Raw genomic sequence first — 9,182 nt, forward strand, 5'->3', positions numbered from 1 at the left:
TGCATGCAACATACATACTACATTCATACAACATACATGCTACATATATACTACATTCATACAACATACATGCTACATACATACTACATTCATACAACATACATACATACTACATACATACTTCATATATACTACATTCATACGGTGACAGGACAATTGTGTACAAGATAATTGTGTACGGACTATTGTGTACAGACAATTGTGTACAAGGCGATTGTGTACAAGGCAATTGTGTACAAGGCAATTGTGTACAAGGCAATTGTGTACGGGCAATTGTGTACAAGGCAATTATGTACGGGCAATTGTGTACAAGGCAATTGTGTACGGACAATTGTGTACAAGGCAATTGTGTACGGACAATTGTGTACAAGGCATTTGTGTACGGGCAATTGTGTACAAGGTCATGGAACCGTGTACAAGAGGCAATTGTGTACGGACAATTGTGTACAAGGCAATTATTTGTGTACAGGCCACTTTCACAATGACGCTTACTTTCACTTTCATTACTCACCCCTTGCAACTTTCACCATGACTTTTACTATGAGCAAGTCTGAAAAAGACAAAGATAATTGTACAGGCCACTTTCACACTGACGCTTACTTTCGGTTTCATTACTCACCTTGTGTACAAGGACAATTGTGTACAAGGACAATTGTGTACAAGGACAATTGTGTACAAGGACAATTGTGTACGGACAATTGTGTACAGGGCAATTGTGTACAAGGACAATTGTGTACAGACAATTGTGTACAGGGCAATTGTGTACAAGGACAATTGTGTACAGGGCAATTGTGTACAAGGACAATTGTGTACAAGGACAATTGTGTACGGACAATTGCGTACGGACGATTATTTACAGACAAGTATAGGGAAAACAAAAAATTAAACGTCCAAAAAAAGAAAATACTATATTCATCATTGATTTTAACGTAAGATTGCTTATTGAATAACAGTTTCAAAGCTTCTTCTATTCTTATTCTACAAATATTGCTGGTCTTGTCTATCGTGCCTGCATGTTGCTGATCGCTCGTAGATACCGCAGCTTGTCTCCTTGATTGTGATAATCAGCCACTTTCACACGCAGTCGTTCAGCTAGCTGGACATACTTGCTTCGTGGATGCTCAACATTCAGTACCTCAGCATTCTGGGCTGTAAGTCTATGAATTGCCATGTCACTAATGAGTCTGTTGAACAATTTCCACACGGTAGGATGAGCACAAAGAAAGAGTGCTTGTAAGGCGTTATGAAACCCCTCGCAGCAATTCGTGGTCTTGGGGGCAGAGGCCAAAGCGTCAGCATAATGATTCCAGACCTCTGGAGTAAACCTTGCGTTTCGAAAGCGTCCATATACTCCTGGCCCCCTAACGTAGGTATGCTCAAAGTAGGAGAGGAGCTGATTGGTAGCATCATCATCAGGGAAGATTTGGGCTAGTTCGTCATACCTTGCACTTACTTCGGCTGGTGGGACAAACGCCAAGGAGGCCAAAGATTTTACCTTGAGATTGAACTCTCCATCCTCAGCCTCAAATTCAGCCTTTAGGCCCAGCTCATTGACCTTTCGAATAATGGACTGGCTCAGATGAAAGAAGCAGCCAGAAATCGCTGCAGCTGGAAACTCATCTTGGAAAGCTGACATTGCTGCCATCTCAAAGTCAAGAAGAATTTTCTGGGGATTTGCACCTGGCATCAACCCTTTGAGCGCCGTGATCATTCGACGATAGGTTGGACCAGTCTTGTTTGGCAGCAGGCAGTAGATCAGGGGAGGATAGGAGTTGCCGACTTTTGCATGGAGAGAATACAGCTGAAAGAACATGGTTGGCACCACCTTGAACGTTCCATCGCCAAACCATGTGTCTCCTCTTTCGAAATAAGGCAACAGTTCATTGCTACCAATGACAAGAATCCTTTGGGGGTCATCTCTTGCAGAGTCATATAAAATGATGTCGCTGTATTCCTGGGGGATAGCAAAATTGATGCTTTGAGGAGGAGCCAGCATGGTGTTTGCTCGCTGCCTGACCCGACGTGTATTTCGCTCAACGTCACTTCGCTTGGGCATTCGAGACAACACGTCATCAGACCTGTCTCGAAGAACCTGTCCAACAATGCTTCTAGTAGATGCTTGAGAGCTGATTGCTTCTTGCCTCAGAGCAGCCATTGTAGCTCTGGCTTCAGCTTGAACTGGATCTGCAGAGTGACTGTGCTCAGTCGGCTGTTTAACAATCGCGGCTCCAGATGTGTGCATGCGTGCGGGACACTTGAATTTGTTGACTTGCCTGCACCGCCATTCTTTGATGCTGTCATCACGTGTCCTGTGCAGGATATACTCGTGTCCCCCAAGCCTAAGGACATCTTTGTCTTTTTCAGACTTGCTCATAGTAAAAGTCATGGTGAAAGTTGCAAGGGGTGAGTAATGAAACCGAAAGTAAGCGTCAGTGTGAAAGTGGCCTGTACAATTATCTTTGTCTTTTTCAGACTTGCTCATAGTAAAAGTCATGGTGAAAGTTGCAAGGGGTGAGTAATGAAAGTGAAAGTAAGCATCATTGTGAAAGTGGCCTGTACAAGTGGCCTGTACACAACAAGTAAAAGTCATGGTGAAAGTTGCAAGGGGTGAGTACTGAAACCGAAAGTAAGCGTCAGTGTGAAAGTGGCCTGTACAAGTGGCCTGTACACAACAAGTAAAAGTCATGGTGAAAGTTGCAAGGGGTGAGTACTGAAACCGAAAGTAAGCGTCAGTGTGAAAGTGGCCTGTACAAGTGGCCTGTACACAAATAATTGCCTTGTACACAATTGTCCGTACACAATTGCCTCTTGTACACGGTTCCATGACCTTGTACACAATTGCCCGTACACAATTGCCTTGTACACAATTGCCTTGTACACAATTGTCCGTACACAATTGCCCGTACACAATTGCCTTGTACACAATTGTCCGTACACAATTGCCCGTACACAATTGCCTTGTACACAATTGCCTTGTACACAATTGCCTTGTACACAATCGCCTTGTACACAATTGTCATTGTACACAATTGGCCTTTACACAATTGTCTGTACACAATAGTCCGTACACAATTATCTTGTACACAATTGTCCTGTCACCATGCTACATATATACTACATTCATACAACATACATACTACATACATGCTACATATATACTACATTCATACAACATACATACTACATACATACTACATATATACTACATTTATACAACATACATGCTACATACATGCTACATTTATACTACATTCATACAACATACATACTACATACATACTACATATATACTACATTTATACAACATACATACATACTACATACATGCTACATATATACTACATTCATACAACATACATACTACATACATGCTACATATATACTACATTCATACAACATACATACTACATACATACTACATATATACTACATTTATACAACATACATGCTACATACATGCTACATTTATACTACATTCATACAACATACATACTACATACATACTACATATATACTACATTTATACAACATACATACATACTACATACATGCTACATATATACTACATTCATACAACATACATACTACATACATTCTACATATATACTACATTCATACAACATACATACTACATACATGCTACATATATACTACATTCATACAACATACATACTACATACATACTACATATATACTACATTTATACAACATACATGCTACATACATGCTACATTTATACTACATTCATACAACATACATACTACATACATACTACATATATACTACATTTATACAACATACATACATACTACATACATGCTACATATATACTACATTCATACAACATACATACTACATACATGCTACATATATACTACATTCATACAACATACATACTACATACATACTACATATATACTACATTCATACAACATACATGCTACATACATGCTACATTTATACTACATTCATACAACATACATACTACATACATACTACATATATACTACATTTATACAACATACATACATACTACATACATGCTACATATATACTACATTCATACAACATACATGCTACATATATACTACATTCATACAACATACATACATACATACATACATACTACATACATACTACATACATACATACTACATAGATGCTACATACATACTACATTCATACAACATACATACATACTACATACATGCTACATATATACTCCATTCATACAACATGCATACTACATACATGCTACATATATACTACATTCATACAACATACATAAATAATACATACATGCTACATACATTCTTACAACATACATACATACTACATACATGCTACATACATGCTACATATATACTACATTCATACAACATACATACATACTACATACATACTACATGTATACTACATTCATACAACATACATACATACATACTACATACATACCACATGTATACTACATTCATACAACATACATACTACAAATATACTACATTCATACAACATACATACTACATACATGCTACATATATACTACATTCATACAACATACATACATAATACAAACATACTACATTCATGCAACATACATACTACATACTACATACATGCTACATTTATACTACATTCATACAACATACATACTACATACATACTACATATATACTACATTTATACAACATACATACATACTACATACATGCTACATATATACTACATTCATGCAACATACATGCTACATATATACTACATTCATACAACATACATACATACATACATACTACATACATACTACATACATACATACTACATAGATGCTACATACATACTACATTCATACAACATACATACATACTACATACATACTTCATATATACTACATTCATACAACATACATAAATAATACATACATGCTACATACATTCATACAACATACATACATACTACATACATGCTACATACATGCTACATATATACTACATTCATACAACATACATAAATAATACATACATGCTACATACATTCATACAACATACATACATACTACATACATGCTACATACATGCTACATATATACTACATTCATACAACATACATAAATAATACATACATGCTACATACATTCATACAACATACATACATACAACATGCATACTACATACATGCTACATATATACTACATTCATACAACATACATAAATAATACATACATGCTACATACATTCATACAACATACATACATACTACATACATGCTACATACATGCTACATATATACTACATTCATACAACATACATAATACATACATACTACATTCATGCAACATACATACTACATACTACATACATGCTACATTTATACTACAATCATACAACATACATACATGCTACATATATACTACATTTATACAACATACATACATACTACATACATGCTACATATATACTACATTCATACAACATACATGCTACATATATACTACATTCATACAACATACATACATACATACTACATACATACTACATACATACATACTACATAGATACTACATACATACTACATTCATACAACATACATACATACTACATACATACTTCATATATACTACATTCATACAACATGCATACTACATACATGCTACATATATACTACATTCATACAACATACATAAATAATACATACATGCTACATACATTCATACAACATACATACATACTACATACATGCTACATACATGCTACATATATACTACATTCATACAACATACATACATACTACATAGATACTACATTCATACAACATACATACATACATACATTCTACATATATACTACATTTATACAACATACATACTACATACATGCTACATATATACTACATTCATACAACATACATGCTACATATATACTACATTCATACAACATACATACATATATACTACATACATACTACATACATACATACTACATAGATGCTACATACATACTACATTCATACAACATACATACATACTACATACATACTTCATATATACTACATTCATACAACATGCATACTACATACATGCTACATATATACTACATTCATACAACATACATACATATATACTACATACATACTACATACATACATACTACATAGATGCTACATACATACTACATTCATACAACATACATACATACTACATACATACTTCATATATACTACATTCATACAACATGCATACTACATACATACTACATGTATACTACATTCATACAACATACATACTACATACATACTACATGTATACTACATTCATACAACATACATACATACTACATAATACATACATACTACATTCATACAACATGCATACTACATACTACATGCATACTACATACATAGTACATACTACAGACATACAACATGCTACAGACATACAACATACATACATACTACATATATACTACATTCATAGAACATACATACTACATACATACTGCATACAATACATTCATACATTCATACAATACATACATAGACATACAGTACATATAACATAGAGTAACATACTCACCATTACTTGTCACTTTGTTCCCCGAAGCCATTGTCATTCTCACTGTAAAAAATATGAAAATAACAAACAAACCATATACTCCCTGATCTGCAGAAATCCACGCGTGTGTGTCCCACGCCGATCTCCCGTGGAGAACAGCAGCATCAGCTGATGCCACCGCTCTCAACGGGGCTCCAGGAATCCAGTGACGGGAGGTAGGTATCCTTCCGCACTGTATTCCTCCGCCACTGTAAAAAAATTGTCCCTAGTCTCACTTTTGGCATTGCTGTGTGAGAAAGTTCACACACAAGACCCCCAGCAGACCGTCATAGACCCCCGGCAGCCGGCACAAGCCCCCGACAGTCGGCACAGACCCCCGAGAGGCCCGTACAGACCACCGGCAGCCGGCACAGGCCCCCGACAGGCCTGTACAGACCCCCGAGAGGCCCGCACAGGCCCCGCCCGCACACACAGTCGCGCACAGTGTCCGCCCACGCACCGCCCACACTCTTCCCCCCTCCCAAACTGGAAGTGCAAGGAAATAAAGGTTTTTTTTAATTCCGATATTTCTGTCCCATTGACTTGAATGGGACTTCCGGGATCGGAATCGGCGATACCCGATACTTTTTTTGTATCGGGCCGATCCGATCCGATATTTCTGAATATTGGATGGTATCGCTCAACACTACACATGATATAACATGGCAATAGTGCCTGGATGCATAGCTGAAAAAAAGCAAAATATATCAGAAGAAACAGTAAGAGAGTTTCTATGAGCCTGGATGGAAGAAGGCCCACACTGATCGTATTCAGCCAAATATAAATTCCGGATTTGATATACGGTCTGAAAAATAGAAAGAATAGACATTAGGTCTGTTTATAAAAACCAGTAAGCAAAAGATCTTCATTCAGACCAGACGGAGTCAGACTATTGAGATTTAGCCCATGTACCCACGTTGCAGAAATGCTGCAGAAATTTCCACAACATTTCCGCACTCCCGCCGCAGGTAAAACGCATGCGAATTCGCATGCGTTTTCCCGCAGAAAACAAGCGTTTTTCGCTTGCGGAATGCTTGCGCATTCCAAGCAATTGGCATCGCTTGAAATGTGATATATAGGATGTTAAAATAATAAAAAAAAAAATATATATTGTTATTCTCACCTTCCGACGGCCCCCGATCTGCTCTGCGGCATTCCCAGCATCTTCCGGTCCCAGTAATGCTTTGCGTGAAGGACCTGAGATGGCGTCACGCTTGCGAGAGCGTGGTGAGAGGTGGGAAGGGCTTCGGGGGCCGCCGGAGGGTGAGTATATCACTATTTTTTATTTTTATTCTATTTTTTACAAGATTATGGTATCCAGGGCCAGGAGGACAGTCTCCTATCCTCCAGACCCTGGATACCATCCGCACATGATTCGCTTACTTTGCGCATGGTGGGCATAGCTACATGTGGAAAGTAAGCAATTCTCATGCATTCCTATGGGTGCGGAATCCCCGGGATTCCGCAAAAAGAATGAGCATGCTGCGGATTTTACCACAATGCGATTCCGCAGCGGTAAAATCCACAGCATTAGCACAGCAATGTGGAATCCCATAGGATTGCATGGGATGCTTTCTTAGCAAAAAAGGACCGCAACGTATGAACGCAGCCTAAAAATCCATTTAGACTCACGTCTGAGTAATTCCAGGGTGATGTTGCCACCTCTAATATCCGGCTGGACAGCCTCAAGACCCATAACCTTAGTTGCTCTAGTGTGACAGTCATGCATAGGCATAAAATACGTGGCTACAGAAGAAAGTGTTTTGCCCTTATCCTTCCTAGCAGTTGCTATGTTGGAAAAATGCTGTTGTATTATTTTTCTCAATTCTTGTGTAGTTTGTCCGACGTAAATCTTCGGACATGGACACACCAAGGTATACACTAAATTCCGAGACTTCCAGTTGAAATAGGATTTAGAAACAATCTGGAAAGGAGAAATAGGAAGTTTAGCCTATTGCAATTGATAGTGAATGAACATATAGTGCAACCACCACAGGGAAAAGTCCCCTGAAGGCGTATACACCTGTTCAATTTTACAGTAGGTCACTTAAAATGACTAAGGCTCAAGTTGTCTTTAAGACTTTTTGCCCTCCTTGCCACCAGACTAGGTTCCACAGAAAGAATACACCGAAATATCATGCCACTGATTATTATAAGTGGTAATAACACTGAGTGGTTTGGAGGGTCTGGCTGGACGTGATTGCAAAAGTTGTTCCCTACTGGTATTCTTAGCGGCCATAAAGGCCTGCGAAATTACCTTTTTAGGATATCCCTGAAGCGAAGAGTGAGGTCCTTGGCCCGGGTCAAAAATTAATTCTGGGTGCTACAATTCCTTTTTAAACGAAAGAATTGTCCCTTGGGAACTCCATTTTTTAAATGGGACGGGTGGAAACTCGAGAAATGCAACAAGCTATTTGTAGCTGTAGGTTTTCGATATAAGGAATTTAAATATGCGTGAATCCTTAAGAAAAAGTCTCAAGTCCAAAAATTCCACCATTGTTGAAGAGAACTGTGCTGTAAGTCGGATATTGCAGGGGTTGGTATTTAGTGTTTCGACAAAGTCTTGGCAGTCTTCTAGGGTGCCTGTCCAGAATAA

Source organism: Dendrobates tinctorius, unplaced genomic scaffold (genome assembly GCF_039654945.1).
Source record: "Dendrobates tinctorius isolate UK_male_01 unplaced genomic scaffold, ASM3965494v1 ptg000332l, whole genome shotgun sequence".
NCBI classification, from domain to species: Eukaryota; Metazoa; Chordata; class Amphibia; order Anura; family Dendrobatidae; genus Dendrobates; species Dendrobates tinctorius.